Source organism: Heliangelus exortis, chromosome W, assembly GCF_036169615.1.
Source record: "Heliangelus exortis chromosome W, bHelExo1.hap1, whole genome shotgun sequence".
In the NCBI taxonomy this organism is placed as follows: domain Eukaryota; kingdom Metazoa; phylum Chordata; class Aves; order Apodiformes; family Trochilidae; genus Heliangelus; species Heliangelus exortis.
Genome location: NC_092453.1, coordinates 13,163,642 through 13,178,858, shown reverse-complemented (window position 1 = coordinate 13,178,858; position 15,217 = coordinate 13,163,642). Strand labels below are relative to the sequence as shown.

The 15,217-nt window shown below is 47.5% G+C and overlaps 1 long non-coding RNA gene across 1 annotated transcript; it reads right to left on the bottom strand.

Annotated features, from left to right (window-relative positions):
- Positions 1 to 2,766: 2,766 nt before the first annotated feature.
- LOC139789255 (uncharacterized) lies at positions 2,767 to 4,319 on the bottom strand. Its single transcript, XR_011723092.1, has 2 exons — positions 4,145 to 4,319; positions 2,767 to 3,683 (listed from the first exon to the last, which is right to left on the bottom strand). It is a non-coding gene; the product is annotated as an uncharacterized lncRNA (long non-coding RNA).
- Between the last annotated feature and the right edge of the window lie 10,898 nt (positions 4,320 to 15,217).

Below are 15,217 nucleotides of genomic sequence, written 5' to 3'. Positions count from 1 at the left end.
TTTTTTTTTTGGAAGGGGTTTGGGGGAAGGAACTTTAGGAAAGGGGTTTTGGGGATGGGGTTTTGGGAAAAGGGGTTTTGGTTTATAATGGGTTTTGTGGGGGGGTTTTTGTGTGTTTTTTTGGGTTTTTTCTTTTTTCTTTTTTTTTGGGGTCTTGTTTGGAAGGGGTTTTGGTTTTGGGGAAGAGATTTTGGGAAGGCAATTTGGAAAGGGGCTTGGGAAGGGGTTTTGGGAAAAGGGTTTAGGAAAGGGGTTTTGGAGACGGTGCTTTGGGGAATTTAGGGTTGCTTTGGGGATGGGATGCTTTGGGGAAGGGATTTGGGGACAGGACAGGGGTTTGGGAAAGGGTTTTGGGATGGGGTTTTGGGAAAAGGGTTTTGGGGATGGGGTTTTCAGGAAAGGGGTTTTGGGGATGGGGTCTGTAGAAGGGTTTTGGGAAAGGGGTTTTGGAAAGGGGTTTGGGGAAGGGGCTCTGGGGAACAAGTTTTGGGGGTTTGATTTTGTGGGTTTTTTTTTTCCCCTTTTTCCTTTTTTGGTCTTGCTTGGAAGGGGTTTGGGGAAGGGATTTGGGAAGAGGTTTTGGGAAAGGCATTCATTGAGGGAAAGGCAATTGGGAAAGGGGTTGGAAAAGGGGTTTTGGGGACTATTTTGGGGAAGGGGTTTGAGAGAGGTTTAGGGGATGGCATTTTGGGAAAGGGGTTGTAGGGAAAGGGTTTAAGGAAGGGATTTCTGGTTTTTTTTTTTTCTTTTTGTCTTTTTTGGAAGGGGTTTGGGGGAAGGAACTTTGGGAAAGGGGCTGGGGAAAGGGGTTTTGGGAAAAGGGGTTTTGGGGAAAGGGGTTTTGGGGAAAGGGGTTTTGGGGAAAGGGGTTTTGGGGAAAGGGGTTTTGGTTTATAATGGGTTTTGTGGTTTTTCTTTTTTGTGAGGTTTTTTGGTTTTTTTTTTCTTTTTTCTTTTTTTTGGGGTCTTGTTTGGAAGGGGTTTTGGTTTTGGGGAAGAGATTTTGGGAAGACAATTTGGAAAGGGTTTTGGGATGGGGTTTTGGGAAAGGGTTTTGGGGATGGGGTTTTTGGAAAGGGTTTTGGGAAAGGGGTTTTGGGAACGGGGTTTTGGGAACGGGGTTTTGGGAACGGGGTTTTGGGAACGGGGTTTTGGGAACGGGGTTTTGGGAACGGGGTTTTGGGAACGGGGTCTGTAGAAGGGTTTTGGGAAAGGGGTTTTGGAAAGGGGTTTGGGGAAGGGGCTCTGGGGAACAAGTTTTGGGGTTTTGATTTTGTGGGGTTTTTTTTTCTCTTTTTCCTTTTTTGGTCTTGCTTGGAAGGGGTTTGGGGAAGGGATTTGGGAAGAGGTTTTGGGAAAGGCATTCATTGAGGGAAAGGCAATTGGGAAAGGGGTTGGAAAAGGGGTTTTGGGGACTATTTTGGGGAAGGGGTTTGGGAGAGGTTTAGGGGGTGGCATTTTGGGAAAGGGGTTGTAGGGAAAGGGTTTAAGGAAGGGATTTCTGGTTTTTTTTTTCTTTTTTGGTCTTTTTTGGAAGGGGTTTGGGGGAAAGGGGTTTCGGGGAAAGGGGTTTCGGGGAAAGGGGTTTCGGGGAAAGGGGTTTCGGGGAAAGGGGTTTCGGGGAAAGGGGTTTCGGGGAAAGGGGGGGGTTCCTTTTTTTTTCTTCTTTTTTCCTTTTTATTTTTTTTTCTCTTTCCTTTTTTTTCATTTTCTTTTTTATTCTTTTCATTTTTTTCTTTTTTTTTTCCTTTTTTTTCATTTTCTTATTCTTTTCGTTTTCTTTTTTCTTTTTTTTTTTTTCCTTTTTTTTCTCTTTTAATTTTTTAATTCTTTTCGTTTTCTTTTTTTTTTTTTCATTTTTTTCCTTTTTCCTTTTTTTTTTTTTTTTTTTCTTTCTTAGGTGCAATGGAGAGGTTGGGAAAGGATTTGTTGAATTTTTTTTTTTTTTTTTGTAAATCTCTATAGCTGATGGTAGCCACATTCTAGCTGATGGTGGCCACATTACAGCTGACGGTGGCCACGTTATAAACGATGGTGGCCACGATATAACTGATGGTGGCCACATTACAGCTGATGGTGGCCCCAATAGTTTAAGACCCCAACAGTCTAAGCCATGAGCCACCAGTTTCTCTGGGGAAAAGGTGAAGAGAACAGTGTGAGAAAAGAGTAAGAAAATAAAGAGAATTTCCCCTTCTTCCAGATCATTTCTGAGCAGATCATTCCCTGGAATCACAGGGGAAAAGAGACCAAACCCCTCACCACCACCTCCTCTCAGGAGCTGCAGACACTGTTTGGGTCTCCTCAGCCTTTTCCAGACTAAACAAGCCCAGTTCCACAACCCCTGGCTACATCTCTGCTCTTCACCAGCTTCATAGCCCCTCAAAGTAAAGATATTTTTTATGTTTAAATGAAAATGTCCCAGCTTGTGCCTCTTCCCTCCTCTCATCCGTCTTCCCTGCACCCACCTATTGAATACTTGGAGACATCAATATCTCCCCTCAGTCTCTTCTCCAGACTGTAGTTAATAATTTATTTTTTTTTTGCTGATTTTTAGCCCGGCAAAGACCCCAATAGTCTAAGCCATGAGCCACCAGCTTCTCTGGGGAAAAGGTGAAGAAAATAGCATAAGAAAACAGAGTAAGAAGATAAAGCTAATTTCCCCTTCTTCTTTCACCACCATTCCCCTTCTTCTGCCACCAGACTGAGCAGATCATTCCCCTGGGGAAAAGAGACCAAACCCCACCTCACCACCACCTCCTCTCAGGGGATTTTTAGCCCAGCAAAGACCCCAATAGTCTAAGCCATGAGCCACCAGCTTCTCTGGGGAAAAGGTGAAGAGAACAGTGTGAGAAAATAAGAGTATGAAAAAGAGAATTTCCCCTTCTTCTTCCAGATCATTTCTGAGCAGATCATTCCCTGGAATCACAGGGGAAAAGAGACCAAACCCCTCTCCACCACCTCCTCTCAGGAGCTGCAGACACTGTTTGGGTCTCCTCAGCCTTTTCCAGACTAAACAATCCCAGTTCCACAACTCCTGGGTACATCTCTGCTCTTCACCAGCTTCATAGCCCCTCAAAGTAAAGATATTTTTTATGTTTAAATGAAAATGCCCCAGCTTCTGCCTCTTCCCTCCTCTCATCCATCTTCCCTGCACCCACCTATTAAATACTTGGAGACATCAGTATCTCCCCTCAGTCTCTTCTCCAGACTGTAGTTTGTAACTTTTTTTTTTGCTGATTTTTAGCCCGGCAAAGACCCCAATATTCTAAGCCATGAGCCACCAGCTTCTCTGGGGAAAAGGTGAAGAAAATAGCGAAAGAAAACAGAGTAAGAAAATAAAGGTAATTTCCCCTTCTTCTTTCAGTTCTGCCACCAGACTGAGCAGATCATTCCCCTGGGGAAAAGAGACCAAACCCCACCTCACCACTACCTCCTCTCAGGGGATTTTTAGCCCAGCAAAGACCCCAATAGTCTAAGCCATGAGCCACCAGCTTTTCTAGGAGAGAGCAGAACCACAGACTCGTAGCGAGTAAAGGCAGAAATCACCAAAGAGTACAGAAAACAGTGGAAGAAAATAAGAGGAAGAAAATAGAGAGAATTCCCCCTTCTTCTTCCAGGTCATTTCTGAGCAGATCATTGCCCTGGAATCACAGGGGAAAAGAGACCAAACCCCTCTCCACCACCTCCTCTCAGGAGCTGCAGACACTGTTTGGGTCTCCTCAGCCTTTTCCAGACTAAACAATCCCAGTTCCACAACCCCTGGGTACAGCTCTGCTCTTCACCAGCTTCATAGCCCCTCAAAGTAAAGATATTTTTTATGTTTAAATGAAAATGTCCCAGCTTGTGCCTCTTCCCTTATCCATCTTCCCTGCACCGACCTATTGAATACTTGGAGACATCAATATCTCCCCTCAGTCTCTTCTCCAGACTGTAGTTAATAATTTTTTTTTTTGCTGATTTTTAACCCGGCAAAGACCCCAATAGCCATGAGCCACCAGCTTCTCTGGGGAGAAGGTGAAGAAAATAGCATAAGAAAACAGAGTAAGAAGATAAAGCTAATTTCCCCTTCTTCTTTCAGTTCTGCCACCAGACTGAGCAGATCATTCCCCTGGGGAAAAGAGACCAAACCCCACCTCACCCCCACCTCCTCTCAGGGGATTTTTAGCCCAGCAAAGACCCCAATAGTCTAAGCCATGAGCCACCAGCTTTTCTAGGAGAGAGCAGAACCACAGAATCATAGCGAGTAAAGGCAGAAATCACCAAAGAGTACAGAAAACAGTGGAAGAAAATAAGAGGAAGAAAATAGAGAGAATTCCCCCTTCTTCCAGATCATTTCTGAGCAGATCATTGCCCTGGAATCACAGGGGAAAAGAGACCAAACCCCTCTCCACCACCTCCTCTCAGGAGCTGCAGACACTGTTTGGGTCTCCTCAGCCTTTTCCAGACTAAACAATCCCAGTTCCACAACCCCCGGCTACATCTCTGCTCTTCACCAGCTTCATAGCCCCTCAAAGTAAAGATATTTTTTATGTTTAAATGAAAATGCCCCAGCTTCTGCCTCTTCCCTCCTCTCATCCATCTTCCCTGCACCCACCTATTAAATACTTGGAGACATCAGTATCTCCCCTCAGTCTCTTCTCCAGACTGTAGTTTGTAACTTTTTTTTTTGCTGATTTTTAGCCCGGCAAAGACCCCAATAGTCTAAGCCATGAGCCACCAGCTTTTCTAGGAGAGAGCAGAACCACAGAATCGTAGCGAGTAAAGGCAGAAATCACCAAGGAGTACAGAAAACAGTGTAAGAAAATAAGAGGAAGAAAACAGAGAGAATTCCCCCTTCTTCTTTCAGCCCTGCCAGCCGACTGAGCAGATCATTCCCCTGCTCACACCGCACAGAGTGAATGTGCCTCGGGTACGACTGCCGGACTCAGGCAGTGCCAGCAACCGCCGCCTGTTTTAGGTAGGTTTTGATATTTTTTTTTCGGTAGTTTTTCAGACGCGGAGCCATCCCGGAGGAGATGCCCGCTAACCGGGTTCCTTCCGTGAGGCAGGCAGGAGGATTCCCCATGAGCTGGGGGGAACCGCGCCCGGCGCCATCTTAGCCCGCGCTTTGCTCTGAGCCGCTTCGGCTGCTCAGTCCGAACCGCCGCTCTTCCAGAGCTCAGCTGTCCCTTCAGGAGGAGGAAAACCAGAAAAAATAAAGCTGCTTCGCCCTCTCTTTGCATTCCGGCTGCTTCAGGAGAAGCTCCCTGGCTCCCTCCTCCCTCCTGGAGCTCTGGTCCGCCCCTCAGGAGCTCTTATAAGATGGCGGTCTGACGTGACCACTTCGCTCCTCCCCCTGAGGGGCTGTACCTCGGCCTTGCTGTGCAAACTTTCCTATGTTTTCATTTCTAAAAGGCGCCAACTGGCTCCTGGTTACTTACTGAGAGCCTCATCTCTGAGAAAATCTCTCTCCAAAGTTCCCGTGCTTGACAGGGTAGCTGCAGCCCTCGCTGCTCTCGGTTCGTGAGGTTGGACGAACCCACAGATCAAAGGAAAAATGGCTCCTGAAATGGCGGGTTCCTCTTCTTCACTTCATGTGTTGCACACCGTGTGCTGCTGCAATAATCAAAATTTAACCTGACACCCACGTTCGCAGGGAGAAATCTGTGCCTTAGCTCGGCTCAACTCCTTGGGCACAGGGCAGTTTATTAAATACGTAAAGTGTTACAAAGACTTGAAAGGCTGTCTTCCTGTGAAGGCAGAACTCCCTCACCCTTCCCTGAGGTCCATCCCTCCTCCATTGCCGATTTTTCCCTGAAGTGAAGACACCTTTCTGTGTCACAAGATTCAAGTTGCCATTGAACTCAGAGATTTTATTTCCCAATTAATGACAAAGCTGACAATCCCTTTCACTCAGGGCAGAGAAGAGTTACCAGAGATCCTTCTAAAGCAGCTTGCTGTAAAATCTGCCTCCCCTCTAGGCACAAAATAACCCTAAATTGAGAAGACTTTATTGGCAGAAATGCACTGTGTAGAGTTTTGTGCATATACGGCCATTGAGGTCTCCAAAAAGATGAGAGGGCTGGAGCACCTCTGCTATTAGGGCAAGGTGAGAATCAGGGTTGCTGAGCCTGAAGAAGACACCTGGGGGACCTTCTTGTGGCCTTTCAGTCCTTAAAGTGACTTATGAGGGCCTTCAGTGATAAGGGGTTATGGTTTTAAATTAAAAGAGGGAAGATTCAGGTTGTATAAAAAGCAGAAACTCATTTTAAGAGTGGTGAAGCACTGGGATAAGATGGCAGAGAGATGCCCAGAGGATTTTTTGGTGCTACATACCCACCCTGCTCTTTACTCCCAGCTTCAGCTGCCTTTAGAGTTAATGTTGGTTTTCAGAGCATTTGTAAATACCGTGTTGGGAGATTTGGGCTGGCTGGCTCACAGATGGAAAAACCAGACCATTTGTGAGCAATATGATGCCCATCATTTTGCAAATTATAGCTAAGAGCAGGGGAGGAAATAACAGCTTAGGGTGTACTCTCACAAGGCTACATCACTCAGGTGCCTTTTCTTTATATCACCAAACTCCAAACAGGTTGGAAAGCTGGGAAGGGGAATTCTGATCTCCTTCCTCTTTTCAGCTCAAATAATTCAAGAGTGGGACCGATTTAACAGAACAGTTGTTGCAAACAGCTGTTTCAAAATGTAGATGGTCTTTTCCATAAATCCATATTCAGATCCCTCAGCTTTTCTGCAGTCTAAACAAGAAAGTTTTGTCGAGTAGCCAAGGATAGCTTTGTTGTGAGGGGTGCTAAATAAATACAAATTGGTTGTGGTGGGGATTGTTTGTCCCTTCCTCACAGGCTGCTGGAGGCTATTACACAGAGCAGTTTCCTTCAGAAACTCACTCAGACTGACAGCTCTTCTGGAGCTGATTTTCCACAGCCTCCAAGAGCTGTAAGAAAAACAGTGGGAAGAAAAATCTCCCACACATGCACGAAAGCTGCATTTGCAGAAGTGAAAGGTGTCCAGCTCTTCAAATCACAGAACCACAGGTTGGGTTGGGTTGGAGGGTTTTGGACCTTAAAAACCAGGTTTCCCAGAGAAGCTGTGGCTGCCCCATCCCTGGCAGTGTCTCAGGTCAGGTTGGATGGGGCTGCTGGAAGGTATCCCTAGCTGACACTTCCAGATGTTTCCATCCCTACAGGATCTTTTAAAACCCATACTCTGGGGAACAACCACTGGATTGTTTTGGCCAAGACCCAAGGAATAAAACCCCTGGATTTTCACTATGATAAAAATATCACATGTGCATTTATGTTATTTTTACACCTACTTGTCTGTCATTAAACAGACAAAGCTCACAGCCACATTCATTAAGTTTCGGCCTTTAGGTGCATAAACTATTCCCCCACCCCTTCTTCCTTATTCTGAGAGTTACAGCAGACCATTAATATTCTGTGGTTATCTGATGCAGAAACCAAAAATAAAATAAAGCCTTGCTTACTTACCATCCACACCACTCTTTCTGCTTAGCCCCCCTTTTGCATTCCTGCAGGAAAGCAGGAGACAGAATACTAAAGCACACAAAAAATGAAAGGAGGCTGATGAGTTGTAAGACTCTGGCAGAAATTTACAGCCTCATGAATCCTTTCTGTGCTAAGGCTTTGAAGGAATTGTCTTTTTTGTGCTTCCAAAGAACCTGCAAGGATAAAATAAATGCAGAGTGATGTGTAGATTATTCCTTACTTGGGTTGATGCTAAACTTAAATCCATTCTCCTAGCTTCAGCTTTTTTTTTTTTTTTCTTCCTCCAGCAGCCTGAGAACAAGGGCATCATGAAACAGCCCAGTTCACAACCCTGTATAAAAAGGCTCATTAAAATGCAGCTTCATTAATTATCTTTTTGCTTGAAATTAAGTTATCCTGACTACCACTAGCTCAGTGCTTAGGATTCTTCAGGCATACAGAAAAGTTATTAACTGACCTCTAGAGAGTCTCTGGGGAATAACAACAGCAAGAGGGTGATACCAAACCCTGTAGGAGATATAATGGGACACAGAAGCAGTGCAAACAGTTCTTAAATAACCCCAAGTCTTACAGCACCCCTCAAGCTTCAGGTTCTGGCCAGAGCAATTGAAATGCAGGGAAAGCTTTCCCTGGACATCATTTCCAAACTAATGAGCTGCATCTCTGCCTCTCCCTTAGCAATACTCCTAAAATACACCATTCCTGGGCCACTCTCTGCCCAGCCTGGAGCTCCCCAGGGGGTTCTTGTGGCCAAAGGGCAGGACCCGGCCCTTGGAATCTTCAACCTCATCCCCTTGGCATCAGCCCAACTCTCCAGTCTCTCCAGGTCCCTCTGCAGAGCCCTCCTGCCTTCCAGCTGATCCACACTCCCCCCAGCTTAGTGTCAGCTGGGAATTTGCTGCTGATGGACTCAATGCCCTCCTCTAAATCCTCACTCAAGATATTAAACAGCACTGGGCCCAACACTGATCCCTGGGGGACACCACTAGTGACCGGCCGCCATTTTGATGCAGCCCCGTTCAGCACCACTCTCTGGGCCCGGCCCTCCAGCCAGTTCCTAACCCAGCACAGAGTGCTCCTGCCTGAGCCAGGGCCTGACAGCTTTTCCAGGAGAATCCTCTGGGAGACGGTGGCAAAGGCCTTGCTGAAGTCCAGGTAGAGCACATCCACAGCCTTCCCCTCATCCCCCAGGCAGTCACCCGCTGATAAAAGGAGCTCAGGTTGGTCAGACAGGAAAGATGAGGGAGTGCCCCTTGTCTTCATGGGGCTGCTGGGGAAAAAGAGGATTTGGTTTTTTCCTTTCAGCCAGTTCCTAACCCAGCACAGATGCTCCTGTCCAAGCTCCACAATGAACCATAGAATCACAGAATCCTAGAATGGGCTGGGCTGGAAGGGACCTCAGAGCTCACCAAGTCCAAGCCTTGCTCCACTCCCCCCGTGGTTCCCAGCCCATGGCACTGAGTGCCACATCCAGGCTCTTTTGAAATATCTCCAGGGATGGAGAATCCAGGGATGCTCCACAATGAAGTTGGACACCACTCCTCTGGATCAGTGCTGTATCTCAAGTTAACATCCTCTTTGCTCTCACTCCAGGGACTCACAAATGCCAAAGGTCTTGCAGCAATCTGGATAATAGGAGCAGAACATCCCATCCAAGGTTTTGGAAATGGAAGGTTTTGGAAATATTCATTATCTTTGGGGACAGGGATGCACTGAAGGTGCAGGATTTGGGCTCCTGTGCTTCCCCTTGCTCCCTCCTCTCCAAAAAGCTCAGAGTTTTTGAGGACCTCTCTGGCTGGAATGTTTTCCTTCAATATGTGTAACATTTGAAAGTAGTTTTAGCCAAAACAAGATAGTTTGAAGAAGTCAAGCTGGAGAGTTTGAATGTGGAAGTCTCCAACAGCAATCTGGTTCTTAGGGAAAAAAAAAAAACCTGGATTGCTTCAGTCCCTGGGATGTTCATAACAAAGAACTGAAAATGGTGTTAAAACCCCTAACAGAGCAGTCCCCAAGCCATGGGCACCTTCCAGGCAGGTCTTGACACTTGTCACTACCCATAAAAGTTACAAAAAAAGTGGATTTTCAGCCCAGTTTTCCATGGAGGAGCATTTTCCTTGCACATTCCTCATGCAAACACAGAGCATGCAAACAAGAGAAAACTTGGGGCTTTATCTACAACCCAAATGAACATTCTTTGTCTAGAAGATAAATATCTTTCCAGAGGAAGCAATTTCTCCCTCCTACTCCAGTGCCTGCATTGCAGAATGGATGGCCCCAACCACAGCCCTTTATTGCTTTCCCTGAGTTTCTGCCTGCAAAGTGCTGGGGAGGAACTTATTAACCAGAGGATCTTTGGAACCCAAGCCTTAAGAGGAGGGATAATTTGAGCTAAATAAGTTTTGATCCACCACTTGGCTTTCCCAGGTGCAGTATCCATCTCCCTTTTTGTTATTTCAGGCAGGAATTTCACACCAGATCTGAGCATCAGCCCTAAATTTACTCAGATGAGGAGCCTGCTCAGTGCCTTGAATTCCAGCTCTCACTTCTTCCATAGGTGCCCCACCCATGGGTGGCACCACCAGGATTTGGGGGGCTCTCTGCCACCCCCCTGGCCCCTTGGGGACATCAGCCCTGGGGACAAACTGCCCTTTTGCCTCCCTGGCAGGAGGCTGGGGAGCAAAGCTGAGCTCTTCCCTGCTCAGACCTGGCTTGTGAGAGCTCTGAGCTGATGGGGATGAGCTGAGAAGCTGCAAAGAAGCTCCCAGTTTGGGGGAAAAATAAAATAAAATAATAAAATGTTGCCTTAGCAACTGACTTCCAGCCAGCTCTTGCAGAGGAGGTGGCTGTGCTAACCTGCAGGTTAACTTCACTTCCACTGGAGGGATAAATTATCCGGAGGTTTTTTTTTTCATAGGAACATGGAATGGTTTGGGTTGGAAAGGTCCTCAAAGCTCAGCTCCTTCCAAACCCATTGCCATGGGGACATCTCCCACCAGACCATGCTGGGGCAGGTGATGGGCTGGGAACAGCAGATTTAGGGATTAAACATCTGATTTTGGGGATTTGCTGCTGGAAAAGAGCCACCATGGGAGGGTGCTTCAGCACCAAGAGGCTTGCAAGCAGTTAAGAGATTTACAAAGAATTTCTTGGCCTGGATTCCAAATCAACCCAGCTCAAACGTCCTCAAATTCCTCCAAATGAATAAACTTGATCCCTTTGGGGCATTAATTGAGGAGTCAAATGTCCTCAGATGACTTTAATTCCTCCAAATTAATAAACCTTCTCCTTTGCTTCTCATGAACTGAGGAGTTTTGCCCCTGGCTGAATGGGTTCCTAAGTAAAACTCAGTCCTAAGTAAAATTCAGTTTGGTGTCTGTAGGCAACCAGCTCCCTCCTTGGAGACGTGAAGCTGAGGTTCTGCTTCTTTCTAGAAAAAAAAAACTGTATTCTTTTGGGGGAAAACACCAAATTTCCAGGCTTGGACTAAAAGCAGCAAGTTTGCTGCCTTCCTGGCACCATCACCCACCCAAATTTTCTTTATTTTTTAAGAGCAAATGCAAAAAAAAGACTCTGGTTCCTTACTCCCCCCTTGCCAACTCAGTGAAATTTGGTAGAATGAGACAGATTGAAATTAATTTGAGAAATAGATGGAGTGAGGGTCCCCCCAAGGAGGAGAGGAAGGAGTTGAAGGTGTCAGCACCCTCAGCAACCCCCCCCCCCAGCCCTTTGGGGAGAGGGGGACAGAGAAAAGGATCCCTGAGGCTCATGACAGCACCATGATTCAGAACCACATCCTATTTTAAAATTTTGGCTATTTTAAACCCACTGCACACGTCAGCTGGGCTCATTGGGATGCTGGAGGGCTCTGGTAACATGATTTCATAGAATCCTAGAATGGGCTGGGCTGGAAGGGAGCTCAGAGCTCCTCAAGTCCAAGCCTTGCTCCACTCCCCCCGTGGTTCCCAGCCCATGGCACTGAGTGCCACATCCAGGCTCTTTGGAAATATCTCCAGGGCTGGAGAATCCACCCCTTCCCTGGGCAGCCCATTCCAAGGTCTGAGCACCCTCTGGGGAAAGAAATTCTTTCTCATGGCCAACCTAAAGCTCCCCTGGCACAACTTGAGACCTCTTGTGCCCTCTTGTCTTGCTGAGAGTTGCCTGGGAAAAGAGCCCAACCCCCCCCTGGCTCCAACCTCCTTTCAGGGAGTTGGAGAGAGTGAGGAGGTCTCCCCTGAGCCTCCTCTTCTCCAGCCTCAACACCCCCAGCTCCCTCAGCCCTTCCTCCCAGGAATTCTGCTGCTGGATCCCTTCCCAGCCTCCTTGCTCTTCTCTGGACCTGCTCCAGCACCTCAAGCTCCTTCCTCAGCTGAGCTGAGCTGAGCTGAGGGGCCCAGAACTGGACCCAGGACTCAAGCTGTGGCCTCCCCAGGGCTGAGCACAGGGGCAGAATCCCTTCCCTGGACCTGCTGGCCACGCTGTTCCTGAGCCAGCCCAGGATGCCATTGGCCTTCTTGGCCACCTGGGCACACTGCTGCCTCCTCTTCAGCTTCCTGGCAATCCAGACTCCCAGCTCCCTTTCTGCCACTCTCTGCCCAGCCTGGAGCTCCCCAGGGGGTTCTTGTGGCCAAAGGGCAGGACCCGGCCCTTGGAATCTTCAACCTCATCCCCTTGGCATCAGCCCAACTCTCCAGTCTCTCCAGGTCCCTCTGCAGAGCCCTCCTGCCTTCCAGCTGATCCACACTCCCCCCAGCTTAGTGTCAGCTGGGAATTTGCTGCTGATGGACTCAATGCCCTCCTCTAAATCCTCACTCAAGATATTAAACAGCACTGGGCCCAACACTGATCCCTGGGGGACACCACTAGTGACCGGCCGCCATTTTGATGCAGCCCCGTTCAGCACCACTCTCTGGGCCCGGCCCTCCAGCCAGTTCCTAACCCAGCACAGAGTGCTCCTGCCTGAGCCAGGGCCTGACAGCTTTTCCAGGAGAATCCTCTGGGAGACGGTGGCAAAGGCCTTGCTGAAGTCCAGGTAGAGCACATCCACAGCCTTCCCCTCATCCCCCAGGCAGTCACCCGCTGATAAAAGGAGCTCAGGTTGGTCAGACAGGACCTGCCCTTCCTAACCCCGTGCTGGCTGGGTCTGATCCCTTGTCCATCCTGCAGGAGCTGGGTGATTGCCCCCAGGATGAGCTGTTCCAGAACCCTGCCAGGCACTGGAGTTTTCCAGGTTCTCCTTCCAGCCCTTTTTTTGGATTGTTGTTACATTCCCCAACTTCCAATCACCTGGGATGTCCCCAGTGAGCCAGGACTGTTGGGAGATGCCAGAGAGAGGCTTGGCAAGGGGCTGCTCCCCACAACAGAGCTACAGAACCATTTAGGACAAGCCCTAAAATTTCCAGACACAAATACCCCTCAAAAGCCCATTTTTAACCTAATAAAGCTCCCTTTAAAGCTCCTTCTCACACAGCACAAGTGCAGCAGAGGTTAAACAGCATCAATCACCCCATCAGCTCTAATAGAACTTTTCCCTCTTTTTATCTTTCTCAGATAAGAAAGCTCAATTTAATCCCAAGCCATAAACAAAGTATTCATGGGCACCGTTAGGAAATAAACCACATTATTTCTTACCTGGAGATCTAGCTCAGGTTTAATCCTTTTGCTGCCTTCTGCTGCTTTCCAACTTGGAAGCAAGAAATTGTTGCTGCTATATAAAATATTCATGCCTGCAGCATTGCCCTGCTTTATTTTTATTTCATTTTTAAGGCCTGGAATGGTTGGTTTTTTTCCCTCTTCCTACCTGGTTAGGAATCTCTGCAGCTCTTGTGCAGGCAGTTTTCTTTTCCTGCTTAGAAAAACACCCTGGGAGAGGAGCTGATGCTCTCCCTCCAAGGATGCAGCTCCTCAGGAGATTTGTTTTAATTCCCAGGCACTAATTCCTGATTTCCAGGGCTAAAATTTGCTCAGGAGAAGGAGAGTTAAACCTCAAGCAGCTTCACATCTCCCCTTAGGCAGCTCGAAGCAAACCCTGCTGTGAAGTTCTACCAGGAGGATTTTAAACCCCAAATGAGAGCAACAGAGGGGGGAAAAAAATAAAGAAAAAATTAAAATAATATCTCCTTGCTTTCCCAGGTCCAGCTCTTTGCCTGCAGGTGTCAGGAAGGGTGCAGAACCAGTCCCTCCCCAAGCCTCTGAGCATCACTCAGAACCAAGAGGGGAGAACCAGGCAAGTTTTGGGGCAGGGGACCAAAATTTGCTTTTCCCACTGCCTCTTTCTGCCCTGAGGGACACCAGGGGGGTTTAAAGGCAAATTTAATTGCAAGAAAAATGTCAATAGATGAAGCAGATGGAGCTGCTCCAGGTCCCAGTTATAGCATGATGACATCAGTCTATCTCCTACCAAAATAAAGGAAATGGGGACAAAAATAGCATTTTCTTTTTTTTTTTTTTCCTTGAAAAATTGATGCTGATGCCATCAAACCCTAAAATATCCCTTGTGTGTCAGCTGGGAGGATTCAGCCACATCCCAAAGAAAGGGGGGAGGAGGGAGTTGGCCAAAGGGGGTCTGGAGCCCAATTTCTGCAAAGAGAACCCAAATCCAGAGGTTCTGGATGCCCCAGGGGAGGGAAGAGCCCAGATTTAGGGATTCACTGCAGACCTGCAAGGCTCCAGAAACAATTCCCCATATCCCAGTCTGTAGGGCAGTGTGGGAATGAGCCCATCCTCAGATACCTTGAGGACCTCATTCTGCTTCTCCAAAACTCCACCAAAAAACCATCAGATTTTTGGCAGTGACTCCTTGGGGTGCTGGAAGTGGAAAACTGATCCCAAAGGCTTTTCCTCCAGCTGCTTGGGTTTTGGTTTTGGGGTTTTTTGTTTTTTTTTTTTTTTTTTTTGTGAAGACAAATTCCTTAAAGCCTGGATGTCCCCTTCTTGTTGGCTCCCACCCCACTGTCTCAGCTCGTGGCACAATTGCCAGAATGGAATATTCAAAATGGAATAAAATGGAATAAATGGAATAAAACAGAATATTCAAAGCCCAACCATGGGTTTGGGCAGGAGCAGCAAGAGCACAAGAGGTGGATGAGGCAGAGAAAAAAAAGATTTACATCCCCCCCAGCCCCACCTCCACCCGTGCAGCCCCAGGGGGTTCCAGCTCCCCAGCACTAACAAATTTTCCCATTTTTTTGTTATTTCACACCCCCCTCCCCCTCACCTGCAGGTTTTCAGCAGCTTTTGGGACCTCCTGGTGTCCATCTCAGGTCAGAGCTTTGGCTTTCAGCTGCAAACTCTGCTGCTCCTCACTCCCCACAAACCAGGATTTTTATTTTGGAGCTCTGAACCTACAATTTTACACCTTTGTCCCTCCCCAAATGACAAGATTGGCTTCCAGGGAGAGGGCTTTGTCTCCCCTCACTCCTCCTCCCCCTCCCCAGCCAGCATGTGGAGCTGACAGCCTCACCCCCTGATTTATTTCCAATTAAAAAACAAACAAAAAAAAAAAAAAAATCCTTTTAATTAGCCACCTGATGAGCCAAGGGATCCCATGGGGGATGCCTGACATTTTTTGAGGATTAGCAGCACCTTAATTATTTACAACCTGCCATTTCCTCCCTTCTCCTCCAGCTCCCAGGTCAATTAAAAGCCAGGGAAATGTTGATGAACCAACACCTCAAGGCACCAGGAACCAGCCCAGAGAAGCTTTTTGGACCAAC